This window comes from Haematobia irritans, chromosome 5, assembly GCF_050003625.1.
Source record: "Haematobia irritans isolate KBUSLIRL chromosome 5, ASM5000362v1, whole genome shotgun sequence".
Classification (NCBI taxonomy): domain Eukaryota; kingdom Metazoa; phylum Arthropoda; class Insecta; order Diptera; family Muscidae; genus Haematobia; species Haematobia irritans.
The window spans coordinates 155,693,794-155,719,408 of NC_134401.1; the positions used below are offsets into that span (position 1 = coordinate 155,693,794).

General features: G+C 23.6%; 1 protein-coding gene across 4 annotated transcripts in view; it reads right to left on the reverse strand.

Annotated features, from left to right (window-relative positions):
* The window catches only part of ASPP (Ankyrin-repeat, SH3-domain, and Proline-rich-region containing Protein), a 479,404-nt gene extending 459,037 nt beyond the window's left edge, over window positions 1-20,367 (reverse strand). For 3 of the 4 annotated variants that reach the window (XM_075309701.1, XM_075309697.1, XM_075309699.1), the window contains exon 1: window positions 20,031-20,367. The gene's annotated coding sequence lies outside the window, so the exon portion shown is untranslated. Of the gene's footprint in view, window positions 1-19,593; window positions 19,963-20,030 lie in introns of those variants that run through there. The other variant, XM_075309698.1, reaches the window with a different exon arrangement.
* Between the last annotated feature and the right edge of the window lie 5,248 nt (window positions 20,368-25,615).

A 25,615-nucleotide genomic window follows, 5' to 3' on the forward strand; every position in this document is an offset into this window, starting at 1 on the left:
ATTGAAAAAAATGAAAGAAAATAAAATAAATGATATGAAATAGAAGTGAAGTTTAATAAAAATTTAATGACAATATGAAACAGAAATTAAATGAAATTATACAAAATAGAAAAAAGAAGAAGAAAATAGAAATAGAAATTAAATAAAATAAAATTAAATTAATTAAAATGAAATAAAATAAAATAATGTAAAATAAGAAATAAATGAAACAAAATTGAAAGAAATTATATAAAAAGGAAATGAAATAAAATAAAATAGAATATAATAAGCAAACAAGTGATGATAAAATAAATAAAACCGAATAAAAAAGTAACGGAATAAAAAAGTATAATATAATATAATAAACTAAAAAAAAATAGAATAATAATAAAACAAAATAAAATAAAACTTTAAATTTAAAGAAATGAAATATAACAAAATTAAATTAAATGAAGGCATGAACTGAAATGAAATAAAATAAAATAGAATATAATAAGCAAAAAAGTGATGATAAAATAAATAAAATCGAATTAAAAATTAACGGAAAATAAAAAATAAAATAAAGTATAATATAATATAATAAACTAAAAAAATAGAATAATAATAAAACAAAATAAAATAAAACATAAAATTTAAATTTAAAGAAATGAAACATAACAAAATTAAATTAAATGAAGGCATGAACTGAGATGAAATAAAATTAAATGGGAAAGTATTTTTTTAATTATTTAAGAATTTATGATAATCTACGATAATCTACAAAATGAAATGAAATAAAATAAAATCGAATAAAATAAGCAAAAAAATGATGATAAAATAAAACCAAATAAAAAAGTAACGGAAAATAAAAAATAAAATAAAATAAAATAAAATAAAGTATAAAATAATACTGTAAGCTAAAAAAAATGAAATAATAATAAAACAAAATAAAATAAAACATAAATAAAAATATAAAGAAATGAAACATAACAAAATTAAAATTAAATGAACTGAGATGAAATAAAATTAAAAGGCAAAGTATTTTTTTTTTTTTTTAATTATTTAAGTATTTACAATAATCTACGATAATCTACAAAACTTAAAAGAAATTATATAAAATTAAATGAAATAAAATAAAATAAAATAAAATAAAATAAAATAAAATAAAATAAAATAAAATAAAATAAAATAAGCAAAAAAATAATGATAAAATAAAATATAACCAAATAAAAAGGTAACGGAGAATAAAAAAATAAATTAAATAAAGTATAATATAATAAAATAAAATAAAGTATAATATAATATAATAAACTAAAAAAATATAATAATAATAAAACAAAATGAAATAAAACATAAATAAAACTTTAAAGAAACGAAACATAACAAAATTAAATTAAATGAAGGCTGAGATGAAATAAAATTAAAAGGGAAAATATTTTTTTTTAAGAATTTGTGATAATCTACGATTTATTTTTATAACATTGAAATTTTTGTCCCTCATTTCATTTACAACTTCATGACACTGTACCTCCAATTGCCAATCATGATGGGACAAGTTTACTATATTTTTGTTGGTTTTTTGTCTGTTTGATATAATTTTTCAATGATGAAATTTCATAAAAAACCAACGCTATGGATGAATGATTTCTACTTTTTTTTCCAAAATACCAAAGAGACAAAAAAAATCACATCATTGCCACCAACGAACCAAATCATTGATGTTGGGCTCCAAGCAAATGCAAACATCATAATCAACAAAAACGATCTCCACAAAAAAAAACGAATTCAAACGCCAATATTGATGATGACATGAACATGGACATCTAGTCACACACATTTATTGCGAACATCATCGTTACGATGTTGATGATGATCAATCAGTCAGACGCCCAATGGGTTAGCATCATTGTCGATGTCATTATGGGTTTGGTAGTTGGCGTAATTGTTCCACGTTCCTCTCCAATGCTTGTGGACTAAAAATGAAAAATTGTTTTGTTCCTCGTATGTCCACCATCATCAATTTATTTGCGATCAATATGAGATTTCAGTCATGACAGACATTGTTGGTTTTTTGTTTCTATTTTTGATATTGGACTGGGCTTGAACTGAGTTTGATGCATAACTCTGTCCACCTCCATATATAAGAGAAGTATAAAGTCTACAATGCGATTAGCCAATAGAGAACCCAATGGCAGCGGTTAATGTCCAATATGTGGCATAAAGTTGTTATGCCTAAACGACTAAACCAATCTAAGGACGGACATGGTATTATTATGGCCTTAACTACAGCAGCTGCAACATCTAGGCAATGAACCACATTAAACTGGGCAAACACATTACACTATGCCATAGCAGATTTTTATTTAAACTTTTCAAAAAAAAAAAAACTATACATATGATTATTTTTCTATATGTCAATACATCCATAATTAATTGCCATAGCCCATAAGCCATGGGTTAATTATTTGCGCAGAGCATGAGTTATTCCGAATCTAATTGAATATTCAATATGAGATTTCATGATGACGATGGAATGTGAAATGGAAATTAATTTCCAATAGTTGAATGTAGATGATTTAATAAGTTTGTTGGGATAATTGAAAGTAGAGGAAGAGAGAGAGTATTTTTTGTTAATGAGTAATTGAATTAATTTCATACTCATAGAAATACTCATTCATACTCATAGATATACTCAATGTAGAATTACTTATTTATGGGTATTTTAATGAGTATTTATAGATATACTCATTATCACCCATACGTCCCAATGAACACAAGAGGACTTCGTATTGTAAGATCAATTGTCAATCGTGTAGTATTTGTTTGTTTTTACAACGGTTGCATAAAGGAGAGTAGAATAATAACAAGTATATACGGCCGTAAGTTCGGCCAGGCCGAAGCTTATGTACCCTCCACCATGGATTGCGTAGAAACTTCTATTGAAGACTGTCATCCACAATCGAATTACTTGGGTTGCGGTAACACTTGCCGATGGCAAGGTGTCTTAAAACTTCCTAACACCGCAATATATACCACATAGTCCATACGTGGTATATATTAAACTAAAAAAGGCCGATTAAATACGTATATAATTAAGTTTAAAGTTTCTATAGAAATACAATTTTGACAAAATAAAATTTTGACAACATTTTCTATAGAAGTAAAGTTTGAAAACAATTTTCTATAGAAATAAAATTTGGAAAATTTTTTCTATAGAAATAAAATTTGGAAAAATTTTTCTATAGAAAAAAAATTTTGGAAATAATTTTCTATAGAAATAAAATTTTGACAAAATTTTCTATAGAAATAACATTTTGACAAAATTTTATCTAGAAATAAAATCTTGACAATGTTTTCTATAAAAATAAAATTTTGGTAGATTATTTTTGGCTCGAGTGGCAACCATGATTATGAACCGATATGGACCAATTTTTGTGTGATTGGGGATCGGCTATATATAACTATAGACCGATACAGACCAATTTTGGCATGGTTATTAGCGGCCTTATACTAACACCACGTTGCAAATTTCAACCGGATCGGATGAATTTTGCTCCTCCAAGAGGCTCCAGAGATCAAATCTGGGGAACGGTTTATATGAGGGCTATAGATAATTATGGACCGATATGGACCAATTTTTGCGTGGTTATTAGATACCATAAACTACCACCACGTACCAAATTTCAACCGGATCGGATGAATTTTGCTCCTTTAAGAGGCTCCGGAGGTCAAATCTGGGAATCGGTTTATATGGGGGCTATATATAATTATGGACCGATATGGACCAATTTTTGCGTGGTTATTAGATACCATAAACTACCACCACGTACCAAATTTCAACCGGATCGGATGACTTTTGCTCCTTTAAGAGGCTCCGGAGGTCAAATCTGGGGATCGGTTTATATGGGGGCTATATATAATTATGGACCGATATGGACCAATTTTGGCATGGTTGTTAGAGACACTATACTAACACCACGGACCAAATTTCAATCGGATGGGATGACTTTTGCTCCTCTAAGAGGCTCCGGAGGTCAAATCTGGTGATCGGTTTATATGGGGGCTATATATAATTATGGGCCGATGTGGACTAATTTTTGCATGGTCATTAGAGAACATATACCAACGCCATGTACCAAATTTCAGCCGGATCGGATGAAATTTGGTTCTCTTAGAGGCTCCGCAAGCCAAATCGGGGGATCGGTTTATATAGGGGCTATATATAATTATGGACCGATGTGGACCAATTTTTGCATGGTTATTAGAGACCATATACTAGCACCATGTACCAAATTTCAGCCGGATCGGATGAAATTTGCTTCTCTTACAGCAATCGCAAGCCAAATTTGTGGGTCCGTTAATATGGGGGCTATACGTAAAAGTGGAGCGATATGGACCAATTTGTACATGGTTATTAGAGACCGTATACTTACATCATGTACCAAATTTCAGCCGGATCGGATGAAATTTGCTTCTCTTAGAGCAATCGCAAGCCAAATTTGGGGGTCCGTTTATATGGGGGCTATACGTAAAAGTGGACCGATATGGCCCATTTTCAATACCATCCGACCTCCATCAATAACAACTACTTGTGCCAAGTTTCAAGTCGATAGCTTGTTTCGTTCGGAAGTTTGCGTGATTTCAACAGACGGACGGACGGACATGCTCATATAGACTCAGAATTTTACCACGACCCAGAATATATATACTTTATGGGGTCTTAGAGCAATATTTCGATGTGTTACCAACTGAATGACAAAGTTAATATACCCCCATCCTATGGTGGAGGGTATAAAAACGTATCTTTGAATATAGTTTGATTTGATCGCCATTCGAAAAACAGACGAGAAAATTCGAAAACCCGAAGCATATGCAGTATGTACGGGGAATGGTCTACTGTGTGAATGTGAAATGGAAATTAATTTCTAATATTTGTATGTACGTGATTTAATAAGTTTGTTGGGATAATTGAAAGTAGAGGAAGAGAAAGAGTATTCATTGAAATACTCATTCTCATACTCATAGATATACTCAATTTAGAATTACTTATTTATGAGTATCACAATATATATTTTCATACTCATACAAATACTCATTCATACTCATAGATATACTCAATGTAGAATTACTTATTTATGGGTATTTTAATGAGTATTTATAGATATACTCATTATCACCCATATGTCCCAATGAATACAAGAGGACTTCGTATTGTAAGATCAATTGTCAATCGTGTAGTATTTGTTTGTTTTTACAACGGTTGCATAAAGGAGAGTAGAATAATAAAAACGTATCTTTGAATATAGTTTGATTTGATCACCATTCGAAAAACAGACGAGAAAATCCGAAAACCCGAAGCATATGCAGTATGTACTGGGGGGGAATGGTCTACTGAGTTATGTGCAATTTTAAAACTCGAAGTAATTCCATTTTTAAATAGATGTATTGATGCATTAGATCTCTTTGCTGTCATACATTTTCTCTTGTGGTTATTCTGCGGCTGTTACTGAAGCATTCTCGATTACGCATATTTACCATTAATTACTTAACGGTATTTTGCTATTTTCTTTACCCATATTTTCCCAGGCTTCTGCAAGCCTACGTGTTCTTAATTATATGGATGTATTTCCCAAGCACTCTATTATTGTAGCATTTTCTTGCAACATGAAATTACGCTATTTTCTTTTCATGCTACTGTTCTTGTGCATTGCTGCAGCTTCATTCAGACTCATCTTAGCTCTGTCTAACAGACCATAATGAAATGGGAAATGCTTACTGTATTGCGTTTATTTGCTGTTTGCGTAATATAATAGAACATGTCAACGTTACATTCGCGTGAGGTGATTATTCAACATGTTATAACAGTTCATGGAATTTCATTTTGTGAATCTAAATTCTTCAAATTTATCCAAAATTCTCAGGAAGTATAAAATGCCACAAAAAATACTTTTATTGTTATTGACATTTTTTGAAAGATTTTTATTTCTATAGAAAATTTTCTGAAAATTTTATTTCTATAGAAAATTTTGCCAAAATCTTATTGTCATTGAAAATGTTGGCAAAATTTTATTTGCATAGAAAATTTTTGAAAAATTTTATTTCTACAGAGATTTTTTGCAAAATTTTATTTCTATAGAAAATATTCGGAAAATTTTATTTATATAGAATATTTTATTTCTATATAAAATTTTCTGAAAATTTTATTTATATAGAAAATTTTGCCAAAATTTTATTGTCATTGAAAATGTTGGCAAAATGTTATTTGCATAGAAAATTTTATTTCTACCGAGATTTTTTGCAAAATTTTAGTTCTACAGAAAATTTTCTAAAAAATTTATTTTTATAGAAAACTTTATTTCTGTAGAAAATTTTCTGAAAATTTTATTTATATAGAGAATTATTTGAAAATGTTATTTCTATAGAAAATTATATAAAAAATTTATATAGACAATTTTCTGAAAATTTTATATAGAACATTTTCTGAAAACTTTATATAGAAAATTTTCTGAAAACTTTATATAGAAAATTTTCTGAAAATTTTATATAGAAAATTTTCTAAAAATTTTATTTCCTTACAACATTCTCTAACAATTTTATTTCTGTAGAAAAGTTTATAACCATTTGATTTCTCTGAAAATTTTTATGCACATTTTTATTTCTATAGAACATTTTCTAAAAAAAATATATATACAGAAAATTTTTTTAAAAATTTGTTTTCTATAAAAAATTTTCGGAAAATTTTATTTCTGCAGAAAATTTTGTTCTATAGAAAATTTTGTCAAAATTTTATTTCTATAGAAAATTTTGTCAAAATTTTATTTCTATAGAAAATTTTGTCAAAATTTTATTTTTATAGAAAATTTTGTCAAAATTTTATTTCTAAAGAAAATTTTGTCAATATGGAAAATGTTGTCAAAATTTTATTTCTATAGGAAATTTTGTCTAAATTTTATTTCTTTAGAAAATTTTGTAAAAATTTATTTCTATAGAAAATTTTCTGAAAATTTTATTTCCATAGAAAATTTTGTAAAAATTATATTTCTATAAATAGTTAGGTTAGGTTGGGTATAGTAGCAGCCCGATATTTCAGTCTCACTTAGACTATTTAGTCCATTGTGATACCAGATTGGTAAACACTGAATGCTGCCCGATTCTATGTTAAGCTCAATGACAAGGGACCTCCTTTTGACAGCCGAGTCCAAACGGCGTTCCACATTGCAGTGAAATTTTATTTCATTACAAAATTCACTAACAATTTTATTTCTGTAGAAAATTTTATAACCATTTGATTTCTCTGAAAATTTTTCTGCACATATTTATTTCTATAGAACATTCTCTAAAAAAATATATATATACAGAAATTTTTTTAAAATTTGATTTCTATAAAAAAATTTTCGGAAAATTTTATTTCTGCAGAAAATTTTCTAAAAATGTCATATCTATAGCAAATTTCCTGAAGATTTTATTTCTTTGAAAATTTTGTGAAATAACATTTTTGCAAAATTTTATTTCCATAGATAATTTTTGCAAAATTTTATTTTAAAAATTTTATTTCTATAGAATTATGTCTAAGTTTTATTTCTATAGAAAATTTCCTGAACAATTTTTTTTCTATAGAAAAGTTTCTAACAATTTTATTTCTATTGAAAATGTTCAGAACATTTTCTACAAATTTTATTTCTATAGAAAATTTTGTGAAAAGTCTATTTCAGAAAATTTTATGCTATAGAAAATTAAAAAAAAAATATAGCAAATTTTGTTTCTATAGAAAATTTTGTCAAAATTTTATTTTTATAGAAAATTTTGTCAAAATTTTATTTCTATAGAAAATTTTGTCAAAATTTTATTTTTATAGAAAATTTTGTCAAAATTTATTTCTATAGAAAATTTTGTCAAAATTTTATTTCCATAGAAAATTTTGTCTAAATTTTATTTCTATAGAACATTTTGTCAAAATTTATTTCTATAGAAAATTTTGTCAAAATTTTATTTCCATAGAAAATTCTATTTCTATAGAAAGTTCGGTTAGGTTGGGTATAGTAGCAGCCCGATATTTCAGGCTCACTTAGACTATTCAGTCCATTGTGATACCAGAGTGGTGAACTTCTCTTTTATCACTGAATGCTGCCCGATTCTAAAGGGTGATTTGTTAAGAGCTTGATAACTTTTTTTAAAAAAAAAACGCATAAAATTTGCAAAATCTCATCGGTTCTTTATTTGAAACGTTAGATTGGTCCATGACATTTACTTTTTGAAGATAATTTCATTTAAATGTTGACCGCGGCTGCGTCTTAGGTGGTCCATTCGGAAAGTCCAATTTTGGGCAACTTTTTCGAGCATTTCGGCCGGAATAGCCCGAATTTCTTCGGAAATGTTGTCTTCCAAAGCTGGAATAGTTGCTGGCTTATTTCTGTAGACTTTAGACTTGACGTAGCTCCACAAAAAATAGTCTAAAGGCGTCAAATCGCATGATCTTGGTGGCCAACTTACCGGTCCATTTCTTGAGATGAATTGTTCTCCGAAGTTTTCCCTCAAAATGGCCATAGAATCGCGAGCTGTGTGGCATGTAGCGCCATCTTGTTGAAACCACATGTCAACCAAGTTCAGTTCTTCCATTTTTGGCAACAAAAAGTTTGTTAGCATCGAACGATAGCGATCGCCATTCACCGTAACGTTGCGTCCAACAGCATCTTTGAAAAAATACGGTCCAATGATTCCACCAGCGTACAAACCACACCAAACAGTGCATTTTTCGGGATGCATGGGCAGTTCTTGAACGGCTTCTGGTTGCTCTTCACTCCAAATGCGGCAATTTTGCTTATTTACGTAGCCATTCAACCAGAAATGAGCCTCATCGCTGAACAAAATTTGTCGATAAAAAAGCGGATTTTCTGCCACTGATTTTGGTAATAAAATTCAATGATTTGCAAGCGTTGCTCGTTAGTAAGTCTATTCATGATGAAATGTCAAAGCATACTGAGCATCTTTCTCTTTGACACCATGTCTGAAATCCCACGTGATCTGTCAAATACTAATGCATGAAAATCCTAACCTCAAAAGAATCACCCTTTATGTTAGGCTCAATGACAAGGGATCTCCTTTTTATAGCCGAGTCCAAACGGCGTTCCACATTGCAGTGAAACCACTTACAGTAGCTTTGAAGCACTCAGCTCCAGCATTACTGAGGTGGGACAATCCACCGTTGAAAAACTTTTTGGTGTTCGGTCGAAACTGGGTTCGAACCCACGACCTTGTGTATGGAAGGCGGGCATGCTAACCATTGCACCACGGTGGCTCCCAATTCTACAGGAACCATTTTCTATAGAAAATGTTGTCAAAATTTGATTGATTTTGTCAAAATTTTATTTCTATAGATTTTTTTTTGTTTTTAATTTTATTTCCATAAAAAATTTTCTGAAAATTTTATTTCTATTGAAAATTGTCTGAAAATTGTATTTCTATTGAAAATTTTATTTCTATAGAAAATTTTCTGGAAATTTTATTTCTATAGAAAATTTTCGGAAAATTTTATTTCTATAGAAAATTTTCTGAAAATGTTATTTCTATTGAAAATTTTCTGAAAATTTATTTATACAGAACATTTTTTAGAAATTGTGTTTCTATAAAAAATGTTCAGACAATTTTATTTCTATAGAAAAATTGCTATAAACTGTTTTTGTTTTTTTAATTTTGTTCAGTTAAAAATTTTGTCACAATTCTATTTCTTTACAAAATTTTGTAAAAAATTTATTTATATAGAAAATTTTCAAAAAAAATCATTTCTATTGAAAGTTTTAATTCTATAGAATTCTGTAGAAAATTTTCTAAAACTTGTATTTCTATAAAAAAAAAATTGAAAATGTTAATTCTGTAGAAAGTTTTCTGAAAATTTTATTTCTATAGAAAAATATCGGAAATTTTGATTTCTAAAGAAAATTTTCTGAAAATTTGATTTCTATAGAAAATTTTCTGAATATTTTATTTCTATAAATTTTTTTATTTCTATAGCAATTTCCTTACAATTGGATTTCTTTGAAAATTTTGTGAATAATTTATTTCTATGGAAATTTTTTTTATAAATTTTATTTCCATAGATAATTTTTGCAAAATTTTATTTTGAAACTTCTATTTCTATAAAAAATGTTGTCATAATTTTATTTCCATATAAAATGTTCTGAAAACTTTATTTCTCTGGAAATTTTTCCAAAGATTTTATTTCTCTGGAAAATTTCCTGAAAATTTCATGTCTATAGAAAATTTTTGAAATATGTTACATTTCTTTTTTTTTTTTTTGAAAAATTTTCTAAAAATTTTATTTCTAAAGAAAATTTTCTGCAAAAATTTTATTTTATAGAAAATTTTCTGAATTTTTTATAGAAAATTTTTGTCAAAATTTTATTTTTATAGAAAATATTCAAAAAATTTTATTTCTTTAGAAGATTTGTGCAAAATTTTATTTCTATAGAAAATTATTGCAAATTTAATTTCTATAGAAAATTTTTAAAAAAATTTATTTCTATAGAAAACAAAATTAGCCACCCTGTAATGTTGACTTGTGTACTTGATTGTTTCAGACAAAACATCTCTGGTTAGATGATTGCCCCGACCAGGGATTCGATGATGACGATCTTAGAATATAGCAAATTCCAGTTGATGGTATTTGTTTTTGCTGTTGTTTTCATTCTACATTCATAGAAATTCACAAATGGCTTGGTATCTAAAGGGGAAGATATTCCCGCTGGCTTGAAATGATGTTAAAGCGCCCATATATGAATTAGGAGGAGTTGTTAGAGCAGCAATACAGAAAATTGTAGGTAATGAAATACTATACTCTGAACATTGATGGAGATGGAGATGATGATGATGGTGAAAAGACAACATTGCGAATGAAGACAAGATGAAACATGAATATGATTTCAAGCATAACCAAATGGATGAAGCTGAAAATTATGTCGCTATTATAATTATTATGACAAGTAACATATATAGAATAAGATGATGATGATGATGATGATTACTTATCTTGGCATTGACTTTGATGACCGTTAATGATAATCAACATATATAGCTAATAATGACTACGATCATGATCATTTGAAGTCAATAATCATGGTCTTTCACAGTTAGATTGCAATTAGAAGTCAGTAAACTGACAATAATTATTGGGCGGAGATCCATCATGAATCCGCTGTTCAGAATGGGCTATTGTGTGTCCCCACATATTATGGTTATTTCGATTTTATGGGTGAATAATGGGTGTGCTTGATTTCTAGGTCGATTCTTATACACAGAGAACAAAAAATCGTTACAAATTTCACACTGATACACAAGGTGGCTGATATGGAAGGCAGAAAAGTGAAACGCTTTAAAGCAACAAAAATGTCGGAAATAATATCCAATTTGAGTACCACTTTAAATTTGTTCGAATCAATCACATAGAGGAAGACTGTGACGAGAACACGGTGAATCTAGAATGGTCACAGGCTCAGGCAAAGAGTTAGGAATGAGAGTCACTGTTGCCACAGTTGGTAGAATTCTACCAAAAATTATAGCATTTTTAAGAGGTACTTCACAAATTTTCTATGGAAATAAAATTTTAAACAAAATTTCCTAAAGAAATAACATTTTAAACAAAATTTCCTATCGATATAAAATTTTGGGCAACATTTCCTATAGAAATAAAATTTTGACAAAATTTTCTATAAAATAAAATTTTGACAAAATTTTTAAATAAAATATTGACAAAATTTTCTATAGAAATAAAATTTTGACATTTTTTATAGAAATAAATGTTTGACATTTTTTATAGAAATAAATGTTTGACAAAATTTCCTATAGAAATAAAATTTTAACAAAATTATTTATGGAAATAAAAATTTTAAAAAATTTCTATGGAAGTAAAATGTTGACAAAATTTTTATAGAAATAAAATTTTGACAAAATTTTCTAAAGAAATACAATTTTGACAAAATTTTCCATAGAAATAAAATTTTTGACAAAATTTTCTATAGAAATAAAATTTTTGACAAAATTTTCTATAGAAATAAACTTTTGACAACATTTTTTGTAGAAATGAAATTTTAACAAAATTTTCTGTAGAAATGAAATTTTAACAAAATTTTCATAGAAATAAAATTTTGATAAAAGTTTCTATAGAAATAAAATTTTCACAAAATTTTGCATGGAACTACAAATTTTAAAAAATTTCTATAGAAATAAAATTTTGACAAAATTTTCTTTAGAAATAAAATGTTAACAAAATTATTTATGGAAATAAAAATTTTAAAAAATTCTATGGAAATAAAATATTGACAATTTTTTTTTGGTATAAATAAAACGTTGACAAAATTTTTTATGGAAATAAAATGTTGACAAAATTGTTTATAGAAATAAATTTTTGACAAAATCTCCTAAGGAAATAAAATTTTGACAAAATTATCTAAAGAAATACAATGTTGACAAAATTTTCTTAAGAAATAAAATTTTGAGAAAATTGTATATAGAAACAAAAAAAATGTTGACAAAATTTTCTATAGAAAACAATTTTGACAACATTTTCTGTAGAAATAAAATTTTAACAAAATTTTTCATAGAAATAAAATTTTGATAAAAGTATCTATAGAAATACAATTTTTACAAAATTTTGCATAGAAATAAAAATTTTAAAAAATTTTTATAGAAATAAAATTTTGACAAAATTTTCTATAGAAATACAATGTTAACAAAATTTTCTTTAGAAATTAAATGTTAACAAAAGTATTTATGGAAATAAAGATTTTAAAAAAATTCTGTGGAAATAAAATATTGACCAAATTTTTTGTATAAATAAAATGTTGACAAAATTTTTTATGGCAATAAATTTTTGACAAAATTTTCTAAAGAAATACAATTTTGACAAAATTTTCTTAAGAAATAGAGTTTTGAGAAAATTTTATATGGAAACAAAATTTTGGCAACATTTTCTATAGAAATAAATTTTTGGAAAAATTTTCTGTAGAATGAAATTTTAATAAAATTTTTCATAGAAATAAAATTTTGATAAAAGTTTCTATAGAAATAAAATTTTCACAAAAGTTTGCATAGAAATAAAAATTTTAAAAAATTTCTATAGAAATAAAATTTTGACACAATACAATTTTGATAAAATTTTCTTTAGAAATAAAATGTTAACGAAATTATTTATGGAAATAAAAATTTAAAAGAAAATTTTTGGAAATAAAATATTGACAAAATTTTTTGTATAAATAAATATGTTGACAAAATGTTGACAAATTTTTCTAAAGAAATAAAATTTTGACAAAATTTTCTAAATAAATACAATTTTGACAAAATTTTCTTAAGAAATAAAATTTTGAGAAAATGTTATATAATAACAAAATTTTGGCAAAATTTTCTATAGAAATAAAATTTTTGACAAAATTTTCTAAAGAAATAAAATGTTGACAAAATTTTCTGTAGAATGAAATTTTAACAAAATTTTTCATAGAAATAAAATTTGATAAAAGTTTCTATAGAAATAAATTTTTCACAAAATTTTGCATAGAAATAAAATTTTACACAATTTTCTATAGAAATACAATTTTGACAAAATTTTCTTTAGAAATAAAATGTTAACAAAAGTATTTATGGAAATAAAAATTTAAAAAAATTCAATGGAAATAAAATATTGACAAAATTTTTTATAGAAATAAAATTTTGACACAATTTTCTAAAGAAATAAAATTTTGACACAATTTTCTAAAGAAATAAAATTTTTACAAAATTTTCTTAAGAAATAAAATTTTGAGAAAATTTTATATAGAAACGAAATTTTGGCTAAATTTTCTGTAGATGTGAAATTTTAACAAAATTTTGCATAGAAATAAAAATTTAAAAAAAAATTTCTATATAAATAAAATTTTGATAGAATTTTCTAAAGAAATAAAATGTTAACAAAATTATTTATGGAAATAAAAATTTAAAAAAAATTCTATGGAAATAAAATATTGACAAAATTTTTTGTATAAATAAAATGTTGACAAAATTTTTTATGGAAATAAAATTTTGACACAATTTTCTAAAGAAATAAAAATTTGACAAATTTTTCTAAAGAAATACAATTTTGACAAAATTTTCTTAAGAAATAAAATTTTGAGAAAATTTAATGTAGAAACAAAATTTTGGCAAAATTTTCTATAGAAATAAAATTTTTGACAAAATTTTCTATAGTACTAAAATTTTGACAAAATTTTCTGTAGAAATGAAATTTTAACAAAATTTTTCATAGAAAAAAAATTTGGCTAAAAGTTTCTATAGAAATAAAATTTTTACAAAATTTTTCATAGAAATAAAAATTTTAAAAAATTTCCATAGAAATAAAATTTTGAAAAAATTTTCTATAGAAATACAATTTTGACGAAATTTTCTTTAGAAATAAAATGTTAACGAAATTATTTATGAAAATTAAAATTTTAAAAAATTTCTATGGAAATAAAATATTGACAACATTTTTGGTATAAATAAAATGTTGACAACATTTTTTATAGAAATACAATTTTGACAAAATTTTCTTAAGAAATAAAATTTTGACAAAATTTTCTTAAGAAATAAAATTTTGAAGAAATATTATAGGAAACAAAATTTTCTATAGAAATAAAATAGTTGACAAAATTATCTATAGAAATAAAATTTTGAAAAATTCGTTTTGTTTTGTTATTGTTGGTTTTTTCCTTTAATCATTGTTGTTGTTTTTGATTTCCGCTTGAAACCATTCATTGACTAAACTACAAGTGTAGCTTAACCAACAGAGGAAAAGAATGTTTGTCAAATTTATTTGGGCAAAGCCCTATAGACTGCAAGATGGTTGGATGGACGCATGTTTCGGAATTACCACATTCCTCATCAGCATTCTCTACTTGCAGCAAAACTATCAACCAATTATCAGAATAAATTCAGGCAGTTCACTAAACCCAAAGTGAGCCACACTTGAACCTTCCGAAATAAGGTTTAAACGATAGCCGGCTTATGCCGAAATAAATTCGTACAAACATATCTCTTTTCCTTTGCCACCGTCAAATCATCGATTTGAGTGCAGTTGGCAGGGTTTATTTCGAGCGTGCTTCTCCTCTTTTCCCCCCTTGGTTTTGTTTTGTTATTGTTGGTTTTTTTCTTTAATCATTGTAACAATGATTTTGAAAAATTTTCTATAGAAATAAAATGTTGACAAAATTTTCCAAAGAAATAAAGTTTTGATAAAATTTTCTATGGAAATAAAATTTTGACAAAATTTTGTATAGAAATAAAATTTTAACAAAATTTTCTATAGAAGTAAAATGTTGACAAAATTTCCTAAAGGAATAAAATAAACTGTTTACAACAACAATGGTTTAAAAAGTATTGCAACTTCAAGTTAGTGGTAATATATATCAGCCACCTGTATGTATTGAAAATTATTTCAAAAATTTCTAAAAAAGAGAAAGAAAACATCTGTTTTTTAAGCTTTTAACACTTCCATTGAACATGTGTGGCATATGCGAAAACAATAAAAGAAAATTTTGACAAAACATCACGCAAATTAATACATTTGACATGACACACAAACGATTCCATATAAGTTGGTCAATGGAGCTACTTAAAGAATTAAAAAATAGAAACAAAACAAAACTCGTAACTATAAAACCAGTTATTTAAAAAGTGATGATACTAACGGATCATTTGTGGTAGTAAAAAAAAAACAAAAAAAACGGCCGAGCAAAAAAATGAGGTGGCTGTCTTCTAATATAGAATGGTATAGAACCCATGGTCTAGGACCAGAATATTTGCAAGTCAAATGGCTACAAAATATCTTTTCCCCAAAATAATAAATAAGTTTGTATGGCTAGGAAAATGTCGCCAATTTTGCGATATTGTTTTTACGAAAATCAATATAGATAAATATTTTATATATAAGTACGATAATTCTAAGACGATCTAATATTGTCCGACTGTATGTCTGCTACAATATTTCTAAAGCCTTAAACAATAAAATGTGCTGGTGTAACCCATTGTGCAATTCCAAGCGTAATTTTAAAATAATAATGAACAATTTTTTTTGTCACAAATCGTGACTTTAAGTTAAAATTACCGATTTTTTTATTTTCTATTTCAAGCTTGTTTTCCTATCCATTCTTCAATGACAGATTGAAGTCAAAGGGGGATATATGGATGGATGGATACCTGGCTATTTCATACTGGTTATTGGATATGCTGTTCTTCTTGTTTGTTTGTTTAGCTAGCATCTTCATAATTTAGCAATGAGTTTGAAGCAGAGCTGATATAGATCTGAAACACACAAAAAACTAAAGCACGGTCAGCAAAACACAAAAAACGATTACTCCATAAAGGAAATTCACACGAACATAATAATGGTCGAGAAGATGGGAATAAAATCTTGGTTTTGTTTTTGTGTTATCGTTGCTAGGTAGTTTATGGATGAGAAAATTTGTAACCAAAAAAAGTTCTTCTTAAGTAGACGGAAATACAGAAATAATTATGCAAGGTTCTAGAAATTGCGGAAAGGTAAAGAATTTTTAAATTTATTATTAATTCACTTTACTTTACTTTAATTTTATTGCATTTCATTTAATTTAATTTAATCTCGTTTCATTTAAATTTAGTTTAGTTTAATTTAATTTAATTTAATTTAATTTAATTTAATTTAATTTAATTTAATTTAATTTAATTTAATTTAATTTAATTTAATTTAATTTAATTTAATTTCATTTCATTTCATTTCATTTCATTTCATTTCATTTCATTTCATTTCATTTCATTTCATTTCATTTCATTTCATTTCATTTCATTTCATTTCATTTCATTTCATTTCATTTCATTTCATTTCATTTCATTTCATTTCATTTCATTTCATTTCATTTCATTTCATTTCATTTCATTTCATTTCATTTCATTTCATTTCATTTCATTTCATTTCATTTCATTTCATTTCATTTTAATTTATTTTAATTTAATTTAATTTAATTTAATTTAATTTAATTTAATTTAATTTAATTTAATTTAATTTAATTTAATTTAATTTAATTTAATTTAATTTAATTTAATTTAATTTAATTTAATTTAATTTAATTTAATTTAATTTAATTTAATTTAATTTAATTTAATTTAATTTAATTTAATTTAATTTAATTTAATTTAATTTAATTTAATTTAATTTAATTTAATTTAATTTAATTTAATTTAATTTAATTTAATTTAATTTAATTTAATTTAATTTAATTTAATTTAATTTAATTTAATTTAATTTAATTTAATTTAATTTAATTTAATTTAATTTAATTTAATTTAATTTAATTTAATTTAATTTAATTTAATTTAATTTAATTTAATTTAATTTAATTTAATTTAATTTAATTTAATTTAATTTAATTTAATTTAATTTAATTTAATTTAATTTAATTTAATTTAATTTAATTTAATTTAATTTAATTTAATTTAATTTAATTTAATTTAATTTAATTTAATTTAATTTAATTTAATTTAATTTAATTTAATTTAATTTAATTTAATTTAATTTAATTTAATTTAATTTAATTTAATTTAATTTAATTTAATTTAATTTAATTTAATTTAATTTAATTTAATTTAATTTAATTTAATTTAATTTAATTTAATTTAATTTAATTTAATTTAATTTAATTTAATTTAATTTAATTTAATTTAATTTAATTTAATTTAATTTAATTTAATTTAATTTAATTTAATTTAATTTAATTTAATTTAATTTAATTTAATTTAATTTAATTTAATTTAATTTAATTTAATTTAATTTAATTTAATTTAATTTAATTTAATTTAATTTAATTTAATTTAATTTAATTTAATTTAATTTAATTTAATTTAATTTAATTTAATTTAATTTAATTTAATTTAATTTAATTTAATTTAATTTAATTTAATTTAATTTAATTTAATTTAATTTAATTTAATTTAATTTAATTTAATTTAATTTAATTTAATTTAATTTAATTTAATTTAATTTAATTTAATTTAATTTAATTTAATTTAATTTAATTTAATTTAATTTAATTTAATTTAATTTAATTTAATTTAATTTAATTTAATTTAATTTAATTTAATTTAATTTAATTTAATTTAATTTAATTTAATTTAATTTAATTTAATTTAATTTAATTTAATTTAATTTAATTTAATTTAATTTAATTTAATTTAATTTAATTTAATTTAATTTAATTTAATTTAATTTAATTTAATTTAATTTAATTTAATTTAATTTAATTTAATTTAATTTAATTTAATTTAATTTAATTTAATTTAATTTAATTTAATTTAATTTAATTTAATTTAATTTAATTTAATTTAATTTAATTTAATTTAATTTAATTTAATTTAATTTAATTTAATTTAATTTAATTTAATTTAATTTAATTTAATTTAATTTAATTTAATTTAATTTAATTTAATTTAATTTAATTTAATTTAATTTAATTTAATTTAATTTAATTTAATTTAATTTAATTTAATTTAATTTAATTTAATTTAATTTAATTTAATTTAATTTAATTTAATTTAATTTAATTTAATTTAATTTAATTTAATTTAATTTAATTTAATTTAATTTAATTTAATTTAATTTAATTTAATTTAATTTAATTTAATTTAATTTAATTTAATTTAATTTAATTTAATTTAATTTAATTTAATTTAATTTAATTTAATTTAATTTAATTTAATTTAATTTAATTTAATTTAATTTAATTTAATTTAATTTAATTTAATTTAATTTAATTTAATTTAATTTAATTTAATTTAATTTAATTTAATTTAATTTAATTTAATTTAATTTAATTTAATTTAATTTAATTTAATTTAATTTAATTTAATTTAATTTAATTTAATTTAATTTAATTTAATTTAATTTAATTTAATTTAATTTAATTTAATTTAATTTAATTTAATTTAATTTAATTTAATTTAATTTAATTTAATTTAATTTAATTTAATTTAATTTAATTTAATTTAATTTAATTTAATTTAATTTAATTTAATTTAATTTAATTTAATTTAATTTAATTTAATTTAATTTAATTTAATTTAATTTAATTTAATTTAATTTAATTTAATTTAATTTAATTTAATTTAATTTAATTTAATTTAATTTAATTTAATTTAATTTAATTTAATTTAATTTAATTTAATTTAATTTAATTTAATTTAATTTAATTTAATTTAATTTAATTTAATTTAATTTAATTTAATTTAATTTAATTTAATTTAAGTTATAGTAAAGTAACCCGACATTACATCTCTACAGCTAACATCACAATTGTGAAGGGGTGGGGTAAATTTTCTCAGAGCAAAGAAAATCTCCTTTATGCCGTTAGCAGCCTCTGCTGGCCATATTAGGCCTTTGCTATTAGAGCAGGGTGAGAGTCATGTTTTGTCTTTTGTTTTGCTTGTTTTTTTTTTTTTTTGAGAAATGACAAATACACACGTTTATTCATCCAAGATGGATGGGAGCGATCTAATAATCATCCTTCCCATAATAACTGACCACATATACGAAAATAATTGTGTGGTTTCCATTTATTCGAATTTGGATCACACGGTAATGTAATGGAGAGATTATTGAAGTGGACTTACTCTCAAATTGTTTGCAATGCAATGTCGCGATGGGCTGGCTAAATAGCCTCTTGAAATTATATTTAATGAGATTTTAATTTTCAAATGATGCTTTATTATCTTCACTTTTCTTATATTTCGGATATTCGCAAGAGAAAAAACTTAAAAATTGGCATTTACAAAATTGGTTTGTTTTTATGTCTCACAATAAAAAAAAACTTGAATGTGATTGTTTTTATATTCCTTTCATATTTTTCTCTACCTTTCTTTCATTCATTAATTCTATTATTTGTATCTTTTATTTCATTTCATTTATTTAATTTTTTATGATGTATTTTTTTTTTGTCTCTTCTCTGTTAGCCATTTAACCCATTCTTCTCTCACACCGTATAGCGGCTGAGAAGAGGAATTGCAGGCCCCGAACACACTAAATCCACCAAGAAACAAGCTTTACTCACACATCAACAAACACTTTTGTCGGCCAAACGAAAGGTGGGGGGGGAGCAGCTATATGATTTTCTTTTACTTCCACATCATTGGATTTTTTCACAATTTTAATTTTTCACTAAATCTTTTCAAACTTTTTATCCAAAAGATTGCCTTTTACTTTTTTCAAAATATTTAATAGGTTTTACACACACACACAACACAAATTTCTTTCACTTTATTATTATTTATGGCCCTTAAATATTCCCTTCACCATAAGAATTCTTTCATTATTTTTTTTTTAATTTTTCCCATTAAAAATTCTTGTATACTCGACCTTCCGTAATATGTTCGAAACGCGTCCAGAGTTTAGAAAACTCTTCAGTAAACTAAACCATCGTTCGTTTAATCCCATGTAGAGATACATATTTACGTTAGTGTTTTAAGTGCGGCAACTAATACACCGGTAACACAATGGTGGGGTTGCTCACCTGTCTTTTGGACACTTTACCACATTCGTTATTTTGCTCTCGCTCTCTCTCTCTCTCTCTCTCTCGGGGAGAGCTCTGCTTTATTGTTTGTGTTGAGTTTTTCAAAATAACGATCATTGTTGTGTAAAGGTGGTTATAAACAGTGTTGCCAATAGAGCTTAAAATTTGTTTGTTTTCAGGGTTATTTGTTGTATCTATAAATATAGCAATTTTTGTGAGTACTTGGGTACCTCGATAAGTTCTTATCGGATTTTTGGCTACATAATGAGAATTTCAAGGAAATTAGATGAACAAGGCGACATCTGTGACCCTCGGAAGTCACATCGTTAGATCCGTCAATAAACGGTCTATATCGGAACATGGAACATTTTCATTAATTACAATTTCAAATGCGAGCTAATTGGACATGCAGATTAAGGAATTGGTATTAGTGTGCTATTGAAAAGAAAATGCCAGATACCCATCTGACTGACTATACATATGTTTCAGTGTTGGCTAATCCTCATTTCCATAGTCTCTAGTAAGATCTGGCTGGGTGAGATGATTCAATTTGGGTCCTATATACTAACTTCTTATGGAAATTACATACGAGAATCATTTCTCCCCAAGTTGAATTTTCGTTGAAAATTTTATTTCAAATTCTGGACCTGTAAATTGGCTGCCCAGATCATGCGTGGGGCAGTATATATTTATGTACTACTATGGACCAAATTTGTGCATGGTAGTTAGGGGGCATAAACTAACATCACTAACCAACCTTCAAGCAGATCGGATGAAATTTTCTGCCGCAGGATGCTGTGCATGTCATTGGTTTATATGTGAGCTATATCTACAAATGGTCCGAAGTCACTCATTTGCCTAATATTCGATCTACAACAATAACAACTACATGTGCTAAGTTTAAAGTCGATAGCTTGTTTCGTTCGAAAGTTTCAACAAACAGACAGACGGACATTGTTAGGTTGACACAGAATTTCACCACGACCCAGAATATATAACATACATACACAATTTTGTCAATATTTTATTTCTATAGAAAATTTTGTCAAAATTTTATTTTTATCGAAAATTTTGTCAAAATTTTATTCCGACAGAAACTTTTACCAAAATTTTATTTCTATAGAAAAGTTGACCAATATTTTATTGCTATAGAAAATGTTACCAAAGTTTTATTTCTATAGAAAATTTTGTCATAATTTTATTTCAATAGAAAATTTTGTCAAAATTTTATTTTTATAGAAAAATGGTCAAAATTTTGTTTCAATAGAAAATTTTGTCAAAATTTTATTTTTATACAATATTTTGTCAAAATTTTATTTCTGTAGAAAATTTTGTCAAATTTTTATTTCTATAGAAAATTTTGTCAAAATCTTATTTCTATAGAAAATTTTATCAAAATTTTATTTCTATAGAAAATTTTGCCAAATTATTACTTTTATAGAAAATTTTGTTAAAATTTTATTTTAATAGAAAATTTTGTCAAAATTTTATTTCTATAGAAAATTTTTACCAAAATTTTATTTTTATAGAAAATTTTTACCAAAGTTTTATTTCTATAGAAAATTTTGTCAAAATTTTATATCAATAGAAAATTTTGTGAAAATTTAATTCCTATAGAAAATTTTTACCAAAACATTATTTCTATAGAAAATTTTGTCAAAATTTTATTTTTATAGAAAATTTGGCCAAAATTTCATGTTTATACAATATTTCGTCAAAATTTTATTTCTGTAGAAAATTCTGTCAAATTGTTATTTTTATAGAAAATTTTGTCAAAATTTTATTTGTATAGAAAATTTGGTCAACATTTTGTTTCTATACAAAATTTTGTCAACATTTTATTTTTATACAAAAATTTGTCAAAATTTTATTTCTGTAGAAAATTTTGTCAAATTGTTATTTTTATAGAAAAGTTTTACACAAAACTTTATTTCTATAGCAAATTTTGTCAAAATTTTATTTTTATACAAAATATGGTCAACATTTTGTTTCAATAGAAAATTTTGTTAAAATTTTTTTTCTATAGAAACTTTTACCAAAATTTTATTTTTATAGAAAATTTTACCAAAATTTTATTTTTATAGAAAATTTTACCAAAGTTTTATTTCTATAGAAAATTTTGTGAAAATTTAATTCCTATAGAAAAATTTTACCAAAATATTATTTCTATAGAAAAATTTGTCAAAATTTTATTTTTATAGAAAATTTGGTCAAAATTTTATGTTTATACAATATTTTTTCAAAATTTTATTTCTGTAGAAAATTTTGTCAAATTGTTATTTTTATAGAAATTTTTAACAAAACTTTATTTCTATTGAAAATTTTTTCAAAATTTTATTTCTATAGAAAATTTGGTCAACATTTTGTTTCAATACAAAATTTTGTCAAAATTTTATTTTTACACAAAATTTTGTCAAAATTTTATTTCTGTAGAAAATTTTGTCAAATTGTTCTTTTTATAGAAAATTTTTACCAAAACATTATTTCTATAGAAAATTTTGTCAAAAATTTATTTTTATACAAAATATGGTCAAAATTTTGTTTCAATAGAAAATTTTGTCAAAATTTTATTTTTACACAATATTTTGTCAAAATTTTATTTCTGTAGAAAATTTTGTTAAATTTTTATTTCTATAGAAAATTTTGTCAAAATCTTCTTTCTATAGCAAAATTTGTCAAAATTTTATTTCTATAGAAAATTTTTTCTAAATTTTATTTTTATACAAAATACGGTCAAAATTTTGTTTCAATAGAAAATTTTGTCAAAATTTTATTTTTATACAATATTTTGTCAAAATTTTATTTCTGTAGAAAATTTTGTCAAATTTCTATTGAAAATTTTGTCAAAATCTTATTTCTATAGAAAATTTTGTCAAAATGTTATTTCTATAGAAAATTTTGTCAAAATTTTATTTTTATAGAAAATATAGTCAAAATTTTGTTTCAATAAAAAATTTTGTCAAAATTTTATGTTTATACAATATTTTGTCAAAATTTTATTTCTGTAGAAAATTTTGTCAAATTTTTATTTTTATAGAAAATTTTTAACAAAACTTTATTTCTATAGAAAATTTTGTCAAAATTTTATTTTTATAGAAAATTTGGTCAAAATTTTGTTTCTATGGAAAATTTTTGGAAAATTTTATTTTTATATACTATTTTGTCAAAATTTTATTTCTGTAGAAAATTTTGGCAAATTTTTATTTCTATAGAAAATTTTGTCAAATTGTTATTTTTATAGAAAATTTTGTGGACATTTTATTTCTACAGATTTTTTTTCAAAATTTTATTTCTATAGAAAATATAGTCAAAATTTTATTTTTATAGAAAATTTGTTTCTATACAAAATTTTGTCAAAATTTTATTTTTATACAAAAATTTGTCAAACTTTTATTTCTGTAGAAAATTTTGGCAATTTTTTTTTCTTCTTTAGAAAATTTTGTCAAATTGTTATTTTTATAGAGAATTTTGTGGACATTTTATTTCTATAGAAAATTTTGTCAAAATTGTATTTTGATAGAAAATTTAATCAAAATTTTATTTCTATAGAAAATTTTGCAAATTGTTATTTTTATAGAAAATTTTGTGGACATTTTATTTCTACAGATTTTTTTTTCTATAGAAAATTTTGTCAAAATTGTATTTTGATAGAAAATTTTGTCAAAATTGTATTTTGATAGAAAATTTTGCAAATTTTTATTTTTATAGAAAATTTTTAACAAAACTTTATTTCTATAGAAAATTTTGTCAAAATTTTATTTTTATAGAAAATTTGGTCAAAATTTTGTTTCTATGGAAAATTTTTGCAAAATTTTAGTTTTATATAATATTTTGTCAAAATTTTATTTCTATAGAAAATTTGGTCAAAATTTTATTTTTGTTGAAAATTTGGTCAACATTTTGTTTCTATAGAAAATTTTGTCAAAATTTTATTTTTATACAATACTAGCGTAACCCGGCCCGCTTCGCTGCGCCTTCCGAAGCGTTTTTGTAGGAACATTTTGCGTTAACTTAGTCAACCGTATCCTTCGTGCTGAAAACAAATTCGAAAAGATTTGAATTCTTTCAAACAAATCGGACTACTTGCTTTTTCGTTTATAGGTACAAATACGGCGGATATGCATATGTAAAACGGTTCGTCTTAAAAAATGTCGGGGAGATGGTGTACCCTTTCCTCCAAATTTTTTAAATAATGTTCTGTATTCAAGTAGTTGGACAATTTCCTATATTTCTTGTGAATTTTAAGTTTGGTGTGTGAAGGAAAGGTATCCTTCTCGTCAATATATTTGAAAATTAAGCACTATATTATAATAACATACAAAGAATTACTGTTTCCCCTCCAATAAATCGGAAAAAGCAAAAGTAGTAAAAATTTTACCACATTAACATTTGCTAAAATGTTGGACAATGATGCACCCTCTACGTTGGCTGCCAATTTCATGTAAATTTAAGTTCTTTACTAAAAAGAAATCTGGCAGTAGCCTTGCAAAAATCATAAAATTATGTACCGAGTTCCCATTTACGGACAACCCTCTACTTTCAATTTAAGAAAAAAAACGGACAAAAGGAAACCCTCTCCCCACCTTCGCTTCACTCTGACCTGATCGGACTATCACGTCCCTATATTAATTTCACAACTACTCAATGGTCCCCATAAATTCTATCGAAGTAAATCGACAAAGTTTATTTCAATTTTCCCCTTCCCCAACCAGATATCGAAAAATCATATACTAATTTAAAAATCGTGTAAAAATTTAATCACCTCCTCCCACGTTCCCTGTAAATTTCAAGTAGATCGGAGATGTTTAAATTTTGCTCTATTGTTTTAACGGGACGTCACTTTACCCGATACAATATCGACAAACACCGTAGTGAATAGCAACCCCAACCTTCCATGAAAATTCTTGAAACTTTCCTTCAAGTGTGGGGCAAGAAAGGTTCATAACCTTCCCCCACTGCCTTTGTAAATTTCAAGAAAACTTAAGAATTTTTTTTTTCAGTTTTAGAGGAGGACCTCCTCTCCGACCAAATATCGAAAAGTGATGTAGCGTATCTTTTGTAAACGTCCCAGAAAATGCCAAGCAAATTATAAGCATAAAGGGGCGGCCTCTCTTCCGTCCAAATAT